This window comes from Argiope bruennichi, chromosome 7 (assembly GCF_947563725.1).
Source record: "Argiope bruennichi chromosome 7, qqArgBrue1.1, whole genome shotgun sequence".
Lineage (NCBI taxonomy): Eukaryota > Metazoa > Arthropoda > Arachnida > Araneae > Araneidae > Argiope > Argiope bruennichi.
The window spans coordinates 116,886,103-116,903,858 of NC_079157.1; the positions used below are offsets into that span (position 1 = coordinate 116,886,103).

Here is a 17,756-nt window from a genome sequence, read left to right on the forward strand (position 1 = left end):
TGCGAAGAATTCCATTGCAGCTGTGTTTTAAAGTGAGAATGCAGACGATTTTTTTAAAGAGCATACTGACAATTAAAAATTGCAAAAGAATAAATATTTCCTGTTCGTATTCACATTAAAAAAAAGAAAGAAGAAAATAACTTTTAATTATAAGCTTAACTTTCTTTATTTAATTGAACTTTTAATTATAATAAAGAACAAAATTAAAATCTTCAATATTTTTTTAATTTGACATTTTTTATAATATAGTTGTAGTTCAAGAAGTAGTAAACAGAACAGCATTAGGGTTGCTGGAAAAGCGTTCCGATGGGTTGCAATATTGGCGACAAACTCGGGGGCACACTATTCTTCACTTTATCCAAAATATCTTTTTGTTTATCTTATTTAAAATTTGTTTTCTCTTAATCAAATCATATTTATACATGAATATCGCTTAATACGTATATATTCATCTTTCATTCCATATTTTTCAAATTATTTCATCGTTTTCATCAAATTAGAGTTTAGTTTATTTCATTAACGTCCCATTTTAAAGCAACACTAGGGCTATTTTGGGATGGACCTCGTCATTTTGAACAATGGTCAGATGACGAGGACGACACCTGTTGATCAAATTAAAGTCATACTTTCGAATCGTGAAATTTCCGAGTCATTAGGCAAGATGGTTCCAAAAATAAAGGTTGCGTTTTTTGTGAATTTTTTTATCGAAACAGGCTGAATATTTCTTAATATTCAAATATTCACCTCCAATTTCATACCCTCAAGTTGTTTCGTTCGATTCAATTGATTACAGTAAAATATGGGGAAAATGCAAATTCGTAGATATAAATAAGAATAAGCTTTCTGATTTCTGAAAATATGTTCGTTCAAATTGGCTTCAAATTATTTAAGATACATGCAAGTATCTCCTTTTTTATACTCTCGAATTATTTCGTCGTTTTCATTTAATTAGAATGATATCTGTAAATAGCGTAGACTCCAGGACATCACAACTAAATACACTCACCCCCCCCCGCCCTGAAATAAGGGTTCCTTTTTATCTCAATCTATATGCCCAAATAAGCTCGGAACTGTTGCTTCAGTTCAGGGTTTCAGGTTCGAGACCTAATTCCACCGAAGAAGCGTCGTGTAAGCGGGTCTGGTGCCCCTTAAATTTGTCAGGGTCAAACGTCCTCCCGCTGGAGTGGTATGAAAGTTTGGAGAGAAGGAGGGTACATTCTCAGGTGTCTTCCTTGTCATCTGACCGTGGCTCAAAACTACGTAGTCCGTTGCAAAATAAGCCTAGTGTTGTTTTAAAACGGGTCGTTAATACAACTAAATTTCTCCTGTCTTTCTGTTATATCTTTTTCTTATATCGGCAGAAAAATAATAAAACGAAAAAGTACGATATACGTACACTGATAAAACATCCGAAACCTATTACATACCTAAGACATACGAGAAGTTTCAAATCAACGACAATATATGTGTTAGGCGGATATGATAACCACTAAGCGCAGATAGGAACAGTAATCTTCTGAATTCATTACTAAATATATTAATAAAATTTCAGTGAGTTCGGGCATTAAAATGTACATCTCTGCTATATGTACGCTCATACATTTATCAAAAGAATAAATTGGAAACCTTTCAGACACAGATGAAATGCTTTAGTCATTGAAGATCCTTTCTTTTTTTCAACCTTGGTTCAAGCCAAAGACCATAAGCATACACTTATAAAATAAACATTGTACAAAAAGTACTCACGTGGATGAAAACCTACGATATCAGAATTCCTATCCTGTTGGAAATCAGAATCCCTATTGCCCCTGCCCCAGAATTAGTATGAAAATATATCCTTTCGAATTAGAATCCTATTTGAATTCAGAATCCCTATTGGCCCTGTCCCAGAATTAGTATGAAAATATATCCTTTCGAATTAGAATCCTATTTGAATTTAATGTTATTAACACTTTTCGTGTGGGTGACGAGATTTCTCGGTTTTAGTAAGCCGAACGTTGTGGCTGGGTCACAAGATGTCTCGTTTTCATGTTTTTTTTCTCCGGCTAAATCGAGGCATAACCAACCAGAGGCACATATTTAACACATTAAGGACCGCAAAGAAACATGTATAAAATGTTAAAATGTTTAGTACAATTTAAGAATAATTTATATAAATCTAATACCAAATGCAAATTAAAAATGTGCATATATGCATCCTATTGCTTGCAAAGCATGCTTCAAGCATAGTTCAAAAATGTACGGGCCCTGGAAGCGCGTTGATTGCGCAGAGCACCGTACGCAATTTGTTAATATGACTTCAGACAGGGGAGAAAATTTTTGTCTGATATATGTTCCATTCTAATTATTGCAAAAGCATAAAAAGAAGCTATTATTCTTACATCGAAACAACTCAATCAATGGGCGTGGCCTTCCCCAATTTTCTCGTATAAATTATAATAAAAATGTTATCCCGGTTGTAAAAATGTTATATTAAATGTTAAGTTATTTCTCTTGCATGGCAAATATTAAGTTTTGCGTGAATTTAGTATTTTTACAGAATTTATCGTTTGATCCATGGTGAATTTTTCGGTCATTGATCCCTGCCATGTGCTTAATAGTATGCGAAAATTTATTATGTCTTTTAGATTCGCTTTTCCCAACCGAAAGAAAAAAAATTGACACAAAACTGCAATTGTAGTCACAAAAATCACATACTAAATTTGATATGTTTAAATCACAGTGTTTTTGAGTTATTGCACATTTCTAAAAGTACAAATCACCAGACATCCAACCTCTTGCTAGATTTGATCGCAAAGATGAGAAGTTTCTATGCTACAGATATTAAATTTATGCATCGAATTTTATTCATCTAGATCTTCGTTTTCTAGTTTTGTATAGCCAGACAGACAGACATCCTCTGATAGGATTTTGCTCAAAATTTGTGAGAAGTCTACAAATTTGGTGTAAAGACCACTCACCAAATTTTATCTATCTAGCTCAAAGCCTTTTTGAGTTATCTTTAACACAGTCAGACATCATGCCAAAAATGCATTTTTCGAACTCGGAGAGATCTAAATCGTGGAGTTTGATCAAAATCTCAAGTTCAAATAATTTCAAGATTGCACTATTTTTTCTTTATTTTGTATTCGAAAAAGTAATAAAACTGGAGAACATTCTTGTACTCATTAAGTTTAGTAACAGAGATCTTACGCATGTTAAGCAGATGTGACAATCGCTACACCAAAGGCACAAAAGGCTACGAAATTCCTTCGATCAAACCACAGTCGAAACAATTTTTGATAATGATTTCCCTAAGTTTAGAGAGAAAAATTTCTCTTATATATACTCTCTTTCATCTCATATTTAGTTAGTTTTTTTTATTATCGTCCCATTTTAAAGTAATACTAGGGCAGTTTTGGGAAGGACCTCGTAATTTTGAACCACGGTCAGATGACGAGGACGGCACCTGAACTGGCACCCACTCCCTCTTCAAACCCACAAAATACCAGCGGAAGGATAAACTACACAGATTTTTAAAAGAACACATATAAATAGTAAGATAAAAAGAAAATAACCAATATAAAATGCAATATCAATTTAAAACAAGAAATGATGTTACCTAAGATGTATATTTTATTAGCTCCACTGGAGCACTTGTGATAGAGATATCGTAGAGAAACATTGCTATATATCGAGATTAAAAGAATTGAATGAAAAATATATTTTAGAAAAATATACAATAATGGTATATCATAATAAAGAAAAAGAATCTTACCGAGTCTAAGAAATAATGAAAACAATTCAGACGAACAGTTCATTTCCCCTCTGAATTCGATAAAAAACGCACAATTCCAAAAACAAATATAATGGGAATAGTTTAGCATTGTATCTCCGCTACATCATCACAAACGATTTTTCACTGCTAATTGCAAACGACGTATCTAAACGTTTCAGTTTGCTTACGCGGAGTTCACTGCAAAAATCCCCGCCATGGAGTATATGACCTCCATATTAATTGTAAACATAAGCTTCTTAAAGTCTAATTCATAATAAGGAAATAAATTGTTTTAGATAAGTGATTTACGAATCGTCTTAATAAAATATTTACTTTTATGTACTGCAGAATAACACTGAACATGAGAAAAAAATGGAGCAGATGAAAAATAAAAGTCATTCTGTATTACACTCACAGTTAAGCAGTGCTCATACGACGCCAACTGTTGCGCGCAATGAAAGGCCACGCCTTCTTCAAGAAAATCACGTGATTCCAATGGGACAATGGCAAATACTTGTCCCGATGAGACAATCATTTGTCATTATCCCTTTGCGATCATGTGATATTCCTGAGGTAGGCATGGCTTTCCATTGCGCGCAATAGTTAACTTCGTTTGAACGCTGCTTTAAAGTGATATTTAAATAGAACTAAGCTGATACTAATATTTAATAACAGTATAGCTAACACTAACGAAATAAAAATTATACTGTCAAACAAGCAGTTAATATTGAAAAGAGTTCTCCAATGTTGTTGCCAATCTTCTGTAAACGTAATGCATTTTGTTTTCTTCGAATAACTCAAAAGAAATGGACTAAATTGAACATGTTATGCCTTTGGCATCTAAAAAACACATTGAACGTAAGGATTCTGGGCATAACAGAAACTGTACGGGGGGGGGGGGAGAAAGAAGAAAAATCATACTAACTTATGATTTTTTTAAAACTCCTGCAAAAATATTAAATGTCAGAATTTTGTTATTGCGACATTCCATAGCTATTCGAGGAGACGAATTTCAGATTCGCTTCCATAGGGCCTAGAATTAGAGTACTTCCGCAAATATCATACCGAAATTACGTATTACCAAGGTTAGGCTAATTATATAGACGTCCCGTTTGAAAGCAACACTAAGGCTGTTTAAGGTCGGACCTCGTAATTTTAAACCGCGAGCAAGTGACGAAGACGATACTTGATCTGGCGCCCCCTCTCCAAACTTCCACACCACAACAACGAGAGAGGGACGGATTTAATGCTCACCATACCCGCTTAACGAAGGTTCTTTGGTGGAATCGGGTCTCGAACCAAAAACTCTCTGGTTTCGAAGCCGAAATCTCACCACCAACTCACCGCGGCCCCGTATGGAGGCCGAATTCTTCTGATAATACTGAGTATATAAATCATAAAACGTGGTTAAATTAGGAATGATTTGATCGCTCCTATTCGAGATCAATTTTTTTTGTGTCATAATTTTTTAACTTCGATGAGAAGAATTTCTAATTCTGCCTCGTATTCATTTAAACATCCTGCAAAAGAAGAAACTAAAAGCTTAAATTGCTACAATAAAAAAAATGACAAACAAATCTGCGAACCTGAGCCTGGGACCTTCCAAGTATCAGAAAATGTATATAACAACTACGCAGTGGGCACGCACTGGCAAAAAACTACTATGAAAATAATCAGTGTGAAACCCATTCCAATTCTAGCTCAGTTATTATTGGCTATTATTACGGCATCTTTCATTGCCATACATTCAGTTAACAAAAATTGGAGACATGCGTTATTTCAACAAAATTATTACATTAAAATATTCCTGAACACAGCTGTGATCACCAGGTCTCGAACTTGTGACCTCCCATGTGTTAGGAAAGTGGGATAGTCGCCACTACACCAAGGGGAAGAAGGTGTAACAAACTACTTTGCAAATACTCAGATTTATAATACGTTCCATTTCCGGCTAACTCGTATTGGTTCCATTTTCATCAATTTGGAGAAACAGGCCTCTCTTACTTCAATATATTCAGTTACACCTCCTGCAAAATTTAAAAGGGTCTTTAAAGAAATTCCAATAAAAAAAAGTACATTTCAACATCAACTGAAAAAGTTGGAAGGGGACACTCAATTAATTCTGTCGAAAAAGAGCACACAGCCGTTCTAACCAGATCTCGAACCTGGGCCAGTCGCGCATATGACGGAAGTAATACGAACTGCACCATGGGCACGGATGGGGAACTAATTAAGTACCTCCAAAATAATCAGTACACAAACTTCCCCTTTCCAGATTATTAACAACTGACGACATTTTAATTAATTTGGAAAAAAAAGGAAACTCATACTACCATCTATTCAGTTGCATCTCGTGAAAAGATAAACGGGGACACTCAACAAATTAAAACAAAAAAGTACCTTCCAATACCAGAGAACATCGTTCTGCCTACAAAATCCAGTACCTGAAACCTTCCGCTTTCTAAGAGGATGTGATAACCACTTCACCATCGGACATCGCAGTTCCGAAATCATTTCGAAAACGCATTATAAAATCCTTTTAATTTCAGTTTTATTATATTTAAATTAATTTGGGGAGTATGGCCTTTCTTACTGCCATCTATTTATTTACATCTCTTGCAAATCTTGAAAAGTATCATTCAAGTAATTCAGAAACACACACACACACACAAAAAAAATGCATTCCCAAACTAGAAAACACAGCTGTACCCAACAGCTGTCTCGAAGCTAACACCTTCGGCCCGTTAGTCGGATGAGACAACCACTACTCCATGAGAACGTAGAGATCAGCAATTAATTTGAAAAGAAATCAGTTTAAAATCCATTTAGATTATATTTTTATGCGTTTCGAGAGAACGGCCCATCTGACTACTATCGATTTAGTTATATCACCTGCAAATGTTGAAAATGGACAGTTGAACGATTCCGTAACAAAAAAAAAAAAAAAAAGTGTATTCCATAATGAGACGAAACAGCTGTGCCCACCAGGTCTCGAACATGGGATCTTCCGCGTGCTAGGCGGATGTGATAACCACTACACCATGGACACGCACGTGTCCTCAATCAATTTCAAAATGCTCCGTTAAAAATCTGTTTAATCAGCTGAATTATTGCTATTATTTTTATACGCATTTGGAGGGAATGGCCTATCTGACTACTATCTACTCTCATGTCCAAAATTGAGGTCACAAACATAAAATCTGAGGAAAATGGAAAACTATTCACTGATTTGCCACGAAATTTGGCACAGAGGTACATTACAATGGAAGAAAGAACATAGACACATAACAACATGGAAACGATTTTAATTGGGAATTGAGAAACAGGGTATATCAAAAAGTGTTACATTATGAATCAGAGATAAAGCATTTACCTGGGGAAAAGCCTTTCTAATATGGAGTGTGACCACCGTGCACTGCTATACAGGCTTCACAACGAGCTTTCATACTTTTTATGAGGGTGTCAATAAATGCTTGGGGCAACAAAGCACATTCTTCCAAAAGCGCGGCTTTTAACTTTTGGAGGGTATTAGGAGGGGGCTTATGCTGTGCAATGGCTCTTCCAAGACCATCCCAAAGATGTTCAATAGGATTGTGATCGGGAGACCTCGAGGACCAGTCCATACCTTGAATATCCTCTTCCTCAGGAAAAACATCAACGATCTGGGCTCTGTGTGGACGCGCATTATCGTCCATAAATATGAAGTCTCGTCCAAAAGCACCCCGGAACAACCTCACATAGGCTTCAAGGATCTCATCTCTATAGAGATGTGCATTGACAGTACCCGCATCGAAGACATGCAGTGGTGCACGACTGCCCAACATTATGCCATCCCAGACAAGGATTTCTCTGTCATCAAATCTGTCGATTTCTTTTACATAGGAGGGATGATAGCGAGCTCCTCGCTCTCTAAAGATGAAGATTCAACGAATTAACTCTGTGTGGTAAATCTCGACTCATCAATGAAAAGAACATGCCCCCATTCTTGCTGTGCCCAAGACTGCTGTGTTAGGCCCCACAAGAACCGGGTTTTTCTGTTTGATGCAGTCAAAGGGATGCATTCAACTGGTCACTGGCCATAAAGGGCTATCTCTGCAAGACGTCTGTATACTGTTTGTCTGGAAATTCTTATTCCAGACGCAGCAGCAAGGTCAAGAGCAAGTTGAGGAGCCGTTGTCAGCCCATGCCGTCGTGCGCTTAATGCCAAATAGCGATCCTGTGCAGGCGTCTTTGTTCTGTGACGGCCTTGGCCAGCCTTCCTGGTTACAGTACCACTTGTTTCGAATTGATTCTATAACCTTGATACCACTTTCGGTACCACTTGTAATCAAAGAGCCACCTCCGCTTGAGATTGCCCAACTTCATGCCTGCCGATGGTTCTCCATTTCAATGAATCGTCTAAACGATAATCAAAACTCATTCCCACTGAAAACATGTTAATTTTTTTGTTTTAATTCAATATTCACAAAATTTAAGACAAAAGTAACAGATTTCTAAACGGTCTACTTTTAGTAGTTCCTCAAAAACTAATGCTAAATAAAAAAATTTCCCACAACAAAGGTTAATATCGTGTTGCTGGCCCTTCACAATATAGAAAATATAATTTGTTTAAATTTTGCTAGTCATCATTTAGAATTACTTTGAAAAACATTTTTATGACCTTAATTTTGGACATGAGTGTATTAAGTTATATCTACTGTAAAAGTTGAAAATGGGCAGTTGAACGATTCCGTAAAAAAAAAAAAAGTGTACTCCACAATGAGAGAACATAGCTGTGCCCATCAGGTCTTGAATCTAGGAAATAACGCGCGTGAGGCGGATGTCATAACCACTACACCATGGGCACGCACATGCCCTGAATCAATTTGAAATTTCTCAGTTAAAAATCCATTTAATCTGCTGAATTATTGCTATTATTTTTTTACGCATTTGGAAAGAATGGCCTATCTTACTACAATCTTTTTAGTAATATATACTGGAAAAGTTGAAATTGGACAATTGAACGATTCCGTAAAAAAATTAAAAAAAAAATTGTATTTTACTATGAGAGAACATAGATGAACACACCAGGTCTCGAACCTGGGACCTTCCACGTGTTAGGCGTATGTGATAACCACTACACCATGGGCACGCATATGTCCTGAATCAATTTGAAAATTCTCAGTTAAAAATAAATTTAATCAGCTGAATTATTGCTATTATTCTTATACGCAGTTGGAGAGAATAGGCTTACAACAATCTATTTAGTTATATATACTGTAAAAGTTGAAATGGACAGTTGAACGATTCCGTAACAAAAAAATGCATATTCCGCAATCAAAGAACATAGCTGTGCCCACCAAGTCTCGAACCTGAGACCTTCCGCGAGTTTGCAGGATGTGATAACCACTACACCAAGAGGCACGCAAATGTGTTCAATCAATTTGAAAATTCTCAGTTAAAAATCTATTTGATCAGCTGAATTTTTGCTATTATTTTAATACGCGTTTGGAGAGAATGGCCTATCTGACAACTATCTATTTAGTTATGTCTACTGTAAAAGTTGAAAATGACAGATGAACGAATCCGTAACAAAAAAATGTGTATTCCACAACAAGAGAACTTAGCTGCGCCCACCAGGTCTCGAACCTGTGACCTTCCGCGTGTTTGGCGGATGTGATAACCACTACACCATGGGCACGCACATGTGCTTAATCTATTAGAAAATTCTCAGTTAAAAATCCTTTAATCAGCTGCATTACTGTTTTTATTTTAATACGCATTTGGAGAGAATGGCCTATTTGACTACTATCTATTTAGTTATATCTACTGTAAAAGTTGAAATGGACAGATGAACGATTCCGTAACAAAAAAAAGGGTCTTCCATAATGAGAGAACTTAGCTGTGCCCACCAGGTCTCGAACCTGGGACCTTCCGCGTGTTAGGCGGATGTGATAACCACTACACCACGGGCACGCACATATGCTCAATCTATTAGAAAATTCTCAGTTAAAAATCAATTTAATCAGCAGAATTATTGCTATTATTTTAATACGCATTTGGAGAGAATGGCCTATATGACTACTATCTATTTAGTTATATCTACTGCAAAAGTTGAAATGGACAGATGAACGATTCCGTAACAAAAAAAAGTGTCTTCCATAATGAGAGAACATAGCTGTGCCCACCAGGTCTCGAACCTGGGACCTTCCGCGTGTTAGGCGGATGTGATAACCACTACACCACGGGCACGCACATATGCTCAATCTATTAGAAAATTCTCAGTTAAAAATCAATTTAATCAGCTGAATTATTGCTGTTATTTTAATACGCATTTGGAGAGAATGGCCTATATGACTACTATCTATTTAGTTATATCTACTGCAAAAGTTGAAATGGACAGATGAACGATTCCGTAACAAAAAAAAAAGGGTCTTCCATAATGAGAGAACTTAGCTGTGCCCACCAGGTCTCGAACCTGGGACCTTCCGCGTGTTAGGCGGATGTGATAACCACTACACCATGGGCACGCACATGTGCTCAATCTATTAGAAAATTCTCAGTTAAAAATCCATTTAACCAGCTGAATTTTTGCTATTATTTTAATACGCATTTGGAGAGAATGGCCTATATGACTACTATCTATTTAGTTATATCTATTGCAAAAGTTGAAATGGACAGATGAACGATTCCGTAACAAGAAAAAGGGTCTTCCATAATGAGAAAACATATCTGTGCCCACCAGGTCTCGAACCTGGGACCTTCCGGGTGTTAGGCGGATGTGATAAGCACTACACCATGGGCACGTACGTATGCTCAATCTATTAGAAAATTCTCAGTTTAAAATCCATTTAATCAGCTGAATTATTGCTATTATTTTAATACGCATTTGGAGAGAATGGCCTATATGACTACTATCTATTTATTTATATCTACTGCAAAAGTTGAAATGGACAGATGAACGATTCCGTAACAAAAAAAAGGGTCTTCCATAATGAGAAAACATATCTGTGCCCACCAGGTCTCGAACCTGGGACCTTCCGGGTGTTAGGCGGATGTGATAACCACTACACCACGGGCACGCACATATGCTCAATCTATTAGATAATTCTAAGTTAAAAATAAATTTAATCAGCTGAATTATTGCTATTATTTTAATACGCATTTGGAGAGAATGGCCTATATGACTACTATCTATTTATTTATATCTACTGCAAAAGTTGAAATGGACAGATGAATGATTCCGTAACAAAAAAATGGGTCTTCCATAATGAGAGATTTTAGCTGTGCCCACCAGGTCTCGAACCTTGGACTTGCCGCGTGTTAGGCGGATGTGATAACCACTACACCATGGGCACGCACATGTGCTCAATCTATTAGAAAATTCTCAGTTAAAAATCCATTTAACCAGCTGAATTATTGCTATTATTTTAATACGCATTTGGAGAGAATGGCCTATATGACTACTATCTATTTAGTTATATCTACTGTAAAAGTTGGAATGGACAGATGAATGATTCCGTAACAAAAAAATGGGTCTTCCATAATGAGAGATTTTAGCTGTGCCCACCAGGTCTCGAACCTTGGACTTGCCGCGTGTTAGGCGGATGTGATAACCACTACACCATGGGCACGCACATATGCTCAATCTATTAGAAAATTCTCAGTTAAAAATCCATTTAACCAGCTGAATTATTGCTATTATTTTAATACGCATTTGGAGAGAATGGCCTATATGACTACTATCTATTTAGTTATATCTACTGTAAAAGTTTTAATGGACAGATGAACGATTCCGTAACAAAGAGATGTGTCTTCCATAATGAGAGAACTTAGCTGTGCCCACCAGGTCTCGAAATTGGGACCTTCCGCGTGTTAGGCGGATGTGATAACCACTACACCATGGGTACGCACATGTGCTCAATCTATTAGAAAATTCTCAGTTAAAAATCCATTTAACCAGCTGAATTTTTGCTATTATTTTAATACGCATTTGGAGAGAATGGCCTATATGACTACTATCTATTTAGTTATATCTATTGCAAAAGTTGAAATGGACAGATGAACGATTCCGTAACAAAAAAAAGGGTCTTCCATAATGAGAGAACATATCTGTGCCCACCAGGTCTCGAACCTGGGACCTTCCGGGTGTTAGGCGGATGTGATAAGCACTACACCATGGGCACGTACGTATGCTCAATCTATTAGAAAATTCTCACTTTAAAATCCATTTAATCAGCTGAATTATTGCTATTATTTTAATACGCATTTGGAGAGAATGGCCTATATGACTACTATCTATTTAGTTATATCTACTGCAAAAGTTGAAATGGACAGATGAACGATTCCGTAACAAAAAAAAGGGTCTTCCATAATGAGAAAAAATAGCTGTGCCCACCAGGTCTCGAACCTGGGACCTTCCGCGTATTAGGCGGATGTGATAACCACTACACAACGGGCACGCACATATGCTCAATCTATTAGAAAATTCTCAGTTAAAAATCAATTTAATCAGCTGAATTATTGCTATTATTTTAATACGCATTTGGAGAGAACGGCATATATGACTACTATCTATTTAGTTATATCTACTGCAAAAGTTGAAATGGACAGATGAACGATTCCGTAACAAAAAAAAAGGTCTTCCATAATGAGAGAACTTAGCTGTGCCCACCAGGTTTCGATCCTGGGACCTTCCGCGTGTTAGGCGGATGTGATAACCACTACACCATGGGCACGCACATGTGCTCAATCTATTAGAAAATTCTCAGTTAAAAATCCATTTAACCAGCTGAAATTTTGCTATTATTGTAATACGCATTTGGAGAGAATGACCTATATGACTACTATCTATTTATTTATATCTACTGCAAAAGTTGAAATGGACAGATGAATGATTCCGTAACAAAAAAATGGGTCTTCCATAATGAGAGATTTTAGCTGTGCCCACCAGGTCTCGAACCTTGGACTTGCCGCGTTTTAGGCGGATGTGATAACCACTACACCATGGGCACGCACATATGCTCAATCTATTAGAAAATTCTCAGTTAAAAATCCATTTAACCAGCTGAATTATTGCTATTATTTTAATACGCATTTGGAGAGAATGGCCTATATGACTACTATCTATTTAGTTATATCTACTGTGAAAGTTGGAATGGACAGATGAATGATTCCGTAACAAAAAAATGGGTCTTCCATAATGAGAGATTTTAGCTGTGCCCACCAGGTCTCGAACCTTGGACTTGCCGCGTGTTAGGCGGATGTGATAACCACTACACCATGGGCACGCACATATGCTCAATCTATTAGAAAATTCTCAGTTAAAAATCCATTTAACCAGCTGAATTATTGCTATTATTTTAATACGCATTTGGAGAGAATGGCCTATATGACTACTATCTATTTAGTTATATCTACTGTAAAAGTTGGAATGGACAGATGAACGATTCCGTAACAAAAAAAATGCGTCTTCCACAATGAGAGAACTTAGCTGTGCCCACCAGGTCTCGAACCTGGGACCTTCCGCCTGTTAGGCGGATGTGATAACCACTACACCATGGGCACGCTCATATGCTCAATCTATTAGAAAATTCTCAGTTAATAATCAATTTAATCAGCTGAATTTTTGCAATTATTTTAATACGCATTTGGAGAGAATGGCGTATCTGACTACTATCTATTTAGTTATATATACTGTAAAAGTTGAAATGGACAGATGAACGATTCCGTAACAAAGAGATGTGTCTTCCACAATGAGACAACTTAGGATTGCCCACCAGGTCTCGAACCTGGGACCTTCCGCGTGTTAGGCGGATGTGATAACCACTACACTATGGGCACACACATTTGCTCAATCTATTAGAAAATTCTCAGTTAATAATCAATTTAATCAGCTGAATTATTGCTATTATTTTAATACGCATTTGGAGAGAATGGCCTATATGACTACTATCTATTTATTTATATCTACTGCAAAAGTTGAAATGGACAGATGAACGATTCCGTAACAAAAAAAAGGGTCTTCCATAATGAGAGAAAATAGCTGTGCCCACCAGGTCTCGAACCTGGGACCTTCCGCGTGTTAGGCGGATGTGATAACCACTACACCACGGGCACGCACATATGCTCAATCTATTAGATAATTCTCAGTTAAAAATCAATTTAATCAGCTGAATTATTGCTATTATTTTAATACGCATTTGGAGAGAATGGCATATATGACTACTATCTATTTAGTTATATCTACTGCAAAAGTTGAAATGGACAGATGAACGATTCCGTAACAAAAAAAAGAGTCTTCCATAATGAGAGAACTTAGCTGTGCCCACCAGGTCTCGAACCTGGGACCTTCCGCGTATTAGGCGGATGTGATAACCACTAAACCATGGGCACGCACACGCCCTCAGTCAATTTGAAAATTCTCAGTTAAAAATAAATTTAATCAGCTGATTTATTGCTATTATTTTAATACGCATTTGGAGAGAATGGCCTATATGACTACTATCTATTTAGTTATATCTACTGTAAAAGTTGGAATGGACAGATGAATGATTCCGTAACAAAAAAATGGGTCTTCCATAATGAGAGATTTTAGCTGTGCCCACCAGGTCTCGAACCTTGGACTTGCCGCGTGTTAGGCGGATGTGATAACCACTACACCATGGGCACGCACATATGCTTAATCTATTAGAAAATTCTCAGTTAAAAATCCATTTAACCAGCTGAATTATTGCTATTATTTTAATACGCATTTGGAGAGAATGGCCTATATGACTACTATCTATTTAGTTATATCTACTGTAAAAGTTTTAATGGACAGATGAACGATTCCGTAACAAAAAAAATGCGTCTTCCACAATGAGAGAACTTAGCTGTGCCCACCAGGTCTCGAACCTGGGACCTTCCGCCTGTTAGGCGGATGTGATAACCACTACACCATGGGCACGCTCATATGCTCAATCTATTAGAAAATTCTCAGTTAATAATCAATTTAATCAGCTGAATTTTTGCAATTATTTTAATACGCATTTGGAGAGAATGGCGTATCTGACTACTATCTATTTAGTTATATATACTGTAAAAGTTGAAATGGACAGATGAACGATTCCGTAACAAAGAGATGTGTCTTCCATAATGAGAGAACTTAGCTGTGCCCACCAGGTCTCGAAATTGGGACCTTCCGCGTGTTAGGCGGATGTGATAACCCCTACACCATGGGTACGCACATGTGCTCAATCTATTAGAAAATTCTCAGTTAAAAATCCATTTAACCAGCTGAATTTTTGCTATTATTTTAATACGCATTTGGAGAGAATGGCCTATATGACTACTATCTATTTAGTTATATCTATTGCAAAAGTTGAAATGGACAGATGAACGATTCCGTAACAAAAAAAAGGGTCTTCCATAATGAGAGAACATATCTGTGCCCACCAGGTCTCGAACCTGGGACCTTCCGGGTGTTAGGCGGATGTGATAAGCACTACACCATGGGCACGTACGTATGCTCAATCTATTAGAAAATTCTCACTTTAAAATCCATTTAATCAGCTGAATTATTGCAATTATTTTAATACGCATTTAGAGAGAATGGCCTATATGACTACTATCTATTTAGTTATATCTACTGCAAAAGTTGAAATGGACAGATGAACGATTCCGTAACAAAAAAAAGGGTCTTCCATAATGAGAAAAAATAGCTGTGCCCACCAGGTCTCGAACCTGGGACCTTCCGCGTATTAGGCGCATGTGATAACCACTACACAACGGGCACGCACATATGCTCAATCTATTAGAAAATTCTCAGTTAAAAATCAATTTAATCAGCTGAATTATTGCTATTATTTTAATACGCATTTGGAGAGAACGGCATATATGACTACTATCTATTTAGTAATATCTACTGCAAAAGTTGAAATGGACAGATGAACGATTCCGTAACAAAAAAAAGGGTCTTCCATAATGAGAGAACTTAGCTGTGCCCACCAGGTCTCGAACCTGGGACCTTCCGCGTATTAGGCGGATGTGATAACCACTACACAACGGGCACGCACATATGCTCAATCTATTAGAAAATTCTCAGTTAAAAATCAATTTAATCAGCTGAATTATTGCAATTATTTTAATACGCATTTGGAGAGAATGGCCTATATGACTACTATCTATTTAGTTATATCTACTGCAAAAGTTGAAATGGACAGATGAACGATTCCGTAACAAAAAAAAAGGTCTTCCATAATGAGAGAACTTAGCTGTGCCCACCAGGTTTCGATCCTGGGACCTTCCGCGTGTTATGCGGATGTGATAACCACTACACCATGGGCACGCACATGTGCTCAATCTATTAGAAAATTCTCAGTTAAAAATCCATTTAACCAGCTGAAATTTTGCTATTATTGTAATACGCATTTGGAGAGAATGACCTATATGACTACTATCTATTTATTTATATCTACTGCAAAAGTTGAAATGGACAGATGAATGATTCCGTAACAAAAAAATGGGTCTTCCATAACGAGAGATTTTAGCTGTGCCCACCAGGTCTCGAACCTTGGACTTGCCGCGTGTTAGGCGGATGTGATAACCACTACACCATGGGCACGCACATATGCTCAATCTATTAGAAAATTCTCAGTTAAAAATCCATTTAACCAGCTGAATTATTGCTATTATTTTAATACGCATTTGGAGAGAATGGCCTATATGACTACTATCTATTTAGTTATATCTACTGTAAAAGTTGGAATGGACAGATGAATGATTCCGTAACAAAAAAATGGGTCTTCCATAATGAGAGATTTTAGCTGTGCCCACCAGGTCTCGAACCTTGGACTTGCCGCGTGTTAGGCGGATGTGATAACCACTACACCTTGGGCACGCACATATGCTCAATCTATTAGAAAATTCTCAGTTAAAAATCCATTTAACCAGCTGAATTATTGCTATTATTTTAATACGCATTTGGAGAGAATGGCCTATATGACTACTATCTATTTAGTTATATCTACTGTAAAAGTTGGAATGGACAGATGAACGATTCCGTAACAAAAAAAATGCGTCTTCCACAATGAGAGAACTTAGCTGTGCCCACCAGGTCTCGAACCTGGGACCTTCCGCCTGTTAGGCGGATGTGATAACCACTACACCATGGGCACGCTCATATGCTCAATCTATTAGAAAATTCTCAGTTAATAATCAATTTAATCAGCTGAATTTTTGCAATTATTTTAATACGCATTTGGAGAGAATGGCGTATCTGACTACTATCTATTTAGTTATATATACTGTAAAAGTTGAAATGGACAGATGAACGATTCCGTAACAAAGAGATGTGTCTTCCACAATGAGACAACTTAGCTGTGCCTACCAGGTCTCGAACCTGGGACCTTCCGCGTGTTAGGCGGATGTGATAACCACTACACTATGGGCACACACATTTGCTCAATCTATTAGAAAATTCTCAGTTAATAATCAATTTAATCAGCTGAATTATTGCTATTATTTTAATACGCATTTGGAGAGAATGGCCTATATGACTACTATCTATTTATTTATATCTACTGCAAAAGTTGAAATGGACAGATGAACGATTCCGTAACAAAAAAAAGGGTCTTCTATAATGAGAGAAAATAGCTGTGCCCACCAGGTCTCGAACCTGGGACCTTCCGCGTGTTAGGCGGATGTGATAACCACTACACCACGGGCACGCACATATGCTCAATCTATTAGATAATTCTCAGTTAAAAATCAATTTAATCAGCTGAATTATTGCTATTATTTTAATACGCATTTGGAGAGAATGGCATATATGACTACTATCTATTTAGTTATATCTACTGCAAAAGTTGAAATGGACAGATGAACGATTCCGTAAGAAAAAAAAGAGTCTTCCATAATGAGAGATTTTAGCTGTGCCCACCAGGTCTCGAACCTTGGACTTGCTCGTGTTAGGCGGATGTGATAACCACTACACCATGGGCACGCACATATGCTCAATCTATTAGAAAATTCAAAGTTA

General features: G+C 37.0%; 16 non-coding genes across 16 annotated transcripts; all 16 read right to left on the reverse strand.

Moving 5' to 3' along the window:
* Positions 1 to 6,733: 6,733 nt before the first annotated feature.
* On the reverse strand, positions 6,734 to 6,806 carry Trnaa-agc (transfer RNA alanine (anticodon AGC)). The gene has a single exon. It is a non-coding gene; the product is annotated as a tRNA-Ala (tRNA).
* Positions 6,807 to 9,639: 2,833 nt separating this feature from the next.
* Trnav-aac (transfer RNA valine (anticodon AAC)) lies at positions 9,640 to 9,712 on the reverse strand. Its single transcript has one exon. It is a non-coding gene; the product is annotated as a tRNA-Val (tRNA).
* Positions 9,713 to 9,915: 203 nt separating this feature from the next.
* Positions 9,916 to 9,988, reverse strand: Trnav-aac (transfer RNA valine (anticodon AAC)). Its single transcript has one exon. It is a non-coding gene; the product is annotated as a tRNA-Val (tRNA).
* Positions 9,989 to 10,193: 205 nt separating this feature from the next.
* Trnav-aac (transfer RNA valine (anticodon AAC)) lies at positions 10,194 to 10,266 on the reverse strand. The gene has a single exon. It is a non-coding gene; the product is annotated as a tRNA-Val (tRNA).
* Positions 10,267 to 12,125: 1,859 nt separating this feature from the next.
* Positions 12,126 to 12,198, reverse strand: Trnai-aau (transfer RNA isoleucine (anticodon AAU)). Its single transcript has one exon. It is a non-coding gene; the product is annotated as a tRNA-Ile (tRNA).
* A 203-nt stretch (positions 12,199 to 12,401) lies between these two features.
* Trnav-aac (transfer RNA valine (anticodon AAC)) lies at positions 12,402 to 12,474 on the reverse strand. The gene has a single exon. It is a non-coding gene; the product is annotated as a tRNA-Val (tRNA).
* A 203-nt stretch (positions 12,475 to 12,677) lies between these two features.
* Trnaf-aaa (transfer RNA phenylalanine (anticodon AAA)) lies at positions 12,678 to 12,750 on the reverse strand. Its single transcript has one exon. It is a non-coding gene; the product is annotated as a tRNA-Phe (tRNA).
* Positions 12,751 to 13,230: 480 nt separating this feature from the next.
* Trnav-aac (transfer RNA valine (anticodon AAC)) lies at positions 13,231 to 13,303 on the reverse strand. The gene has a single exon. It is a non-coding gene; the product is annotated as a tRNA-Val (tRNA).
* Positions 13,304 to 13,782: 479 nt separating this feature from the next.
* Trnav-aac (transfer RNA valine (anticodon AAC)) lies at positions 13,783 to 13,855 on the reverse strand. The gene has a single exon. It is a non-coding gene; the product is annotated as a tRNA-Val (tRNA).
* Positions 13,856 to 14,058: 203 nt separating this feature from the next.
* On the reverse strand, positions 14,059 to 14,131 carry Trnai-aau (transfer RNA isoleucine (anticodon AAU)). The gene has a single exon. It is a non-coding gene; the product is annotated as a tRNA-Ile (tRNA).
* A 480-nt stretch (positions 14,132 to 14,611) lies between these two features.
* Trnav-aac (transfer RNA valine (anticodon AAC)) lies at positions 14,612 to 14,684 on the reverse strand. Its single transcript has one exon. It is a non-coding gene; the product is annotated as a tRNA-Val (tRNA).
* A 755-nt stretch (positions 14,685 to 15,439) lies between these two features.
* Trnai-aau (transfer RNA isoleucine (anticodon AAU)) lies at positions 15,440 to 15,512 on the reverse strand. Its single transcript has one exon. It is a non-coding gene; the product is annotated as a tRNA-Ile (tRNA).
* Positions 15,513 to 15,715: 203 nt separating this feature from the next.
* Positions 15,716 to 15,788, reverse strand: Trnai-aau (transfer RNA isoleucine (anticodon AAU)). The gene has a single exon. It is a non-coding gene; the product is annotated as a tRNA-Ile (tRNA).
* Positions 15,789 to 16,820: 1,032 nt separating this feature from the next.
* Positions 16,821 to 16,893, reverse strand: Trnav-aac (transfer RNA valine (anticodon AAC)). The gene has a single exon. It is a non-coding gene; the product is annotated as a tRNA-Val (tRNA).
* A 203-nt stretch (positions 16,894 to 17,096) lies between these two features.
* On the reverse strand, positions 17,097 to 17,169 carry Trnav-aac (transfer RNA valine (anticodon AAC)). Its single transcript has one exon. It is a non-coding gene; the product is annotated as a tRNA-Val (tRNA).
* A 203-nt stretch (positions 17,170 to 17,372) lies between these two features.
* Trnav-aac (transfer RNA valine (anticodon AAC)) lies at positions 17,373 to 17,445 on the reverse strand. The gene has a single exon. It is a non-coding gene; the product is annotated as a tRNA-Val (tRNA).
* Positions 17,446 to 17,756: the final 311 nt, after the last annotated feature.